Source organism: Cariama cristata, unplaced genomic scaffold (assembly GCF_000690535.1).
Source record: "Cariama cristata isolate BGI_N322 unplaced genomic scaffold, ASM69053v1 scaffold41569, whole genome shotgun sequence".
Lineage (NCBI taxonomy): Eukaryota > Metazoa > Chordata > Aves > Cariamiformes > Cariamidae > Cariama > Cariama cristata.
The window spans coordinates 1,000-2,281 of NW_009634819.1; positions in this window are offsets into that span (position 1 = coordinate 1,000).

The following is a 1,282-nucleotide window of genomic DNA, read 5'->3' on the forward strand; positions in this document are numbered from 1 at the left end:
TGGCGCTTGCCCGAGGACCTGGTTCCCTCATGTCCCTTGCCTGGAGCATGGTCCTGCCAGCCGGGTACCACCTCACTTTTGACCCTTTATGCTGGGAGCACCCATGCCCCAGTGGCACTGCGGTCCCTGCAGGGAGGAATCCTGTCCCTTGGGTGCTCAGCTGCCCAGCCCTGCCCTGGCACAGGGTGGTCTGCCCTGCGGAGACCGTTCCTGCACCCGCTGAGATCCCACAGAGCGATGGTTCATGCCAGGGAAGGGAAAAAGCCCAAGCAGGCTGGGAGCGTGGCATGGTGTCCGCCGGGGCTCGGGAGGAGCAGTGTGAGGGCACAGCCGCCGGCAAGCCAGCGGTAGCGGTTATTTAGGGGGGTGATGCCGGAAGGAAACCTGCTCAGGATGATGTTGTTTGGGTGGAGGAGCTCCGAAAGTTTCCTTTGCTCCATCCCCACCCTGAAAACCGCTTCCTCTCCGTGGCTCCCGGCACCCTTCCTCCCCTGGCCAGGGTGCAGGGGGAGGCGGGGAGACCATCCCGGGGTGCAGGGAGCTGGGCTGGGGGCACCCAGAGGCTCTGCTGGGCCAGAGGGGACATGGGAGGGAAGTGGGTCCCGACCCAGCTCCGCTGGAATTTGGGGCAGCAGGATTTAGCAAAACAAAACACGAGCCCTTAAAGGAAAAAGCCCAGCGTCAGCTCAGGGAAAGGTGGCTCCGGAGCTGAGAACAGGGATGGCTTGAGGAGACAGTAGAAAAATAAGCTGGCGGCTCTGCAAAGGCGCGTGAAGGGAGAAAACTGCCGCAGCTGAGAAATTTTCAAACACAGGCACTTGACTTAAGAAGCTGAAGGTATTAACGGAGAGCCTCGGGGCGTGCTCAGCATCCTAAAAAAAGCACTTTTGCAGAGTTTGTGTAGTCATCAGGAGCAAGTGAAGCTGCTGCTGGCTCCGTCCCTGTCCCCGAGGCAGGGCAGCGATCCTGCTCCAGCTGGTGCCCACACGGCTGGAGGCAGCTGGAGAGCCCGGATCGGTGCTGGGTTCCTGTCCCATCGCTGTGTTGTCCCGTCCGGCACAGCCCAGTGCCAGGATGGTTGTGGTGGGGTCTGTTTGGAAACTGGGAAACATGAAACGGTGCTGTGGGTGGGTGACCTGGTGGGGGACAGAGCTCAGGGCTGGCTTCCCTGTCCCCACCTGGGAGAGGGGATGAGACCTCAACTGCTTTGGTGAAGCTCCTTGAGACCTGCCTGGATGTGGGGTTGGGGCAGGTTCTTCCCCGCCTTGGTGGAGCTGTGGTT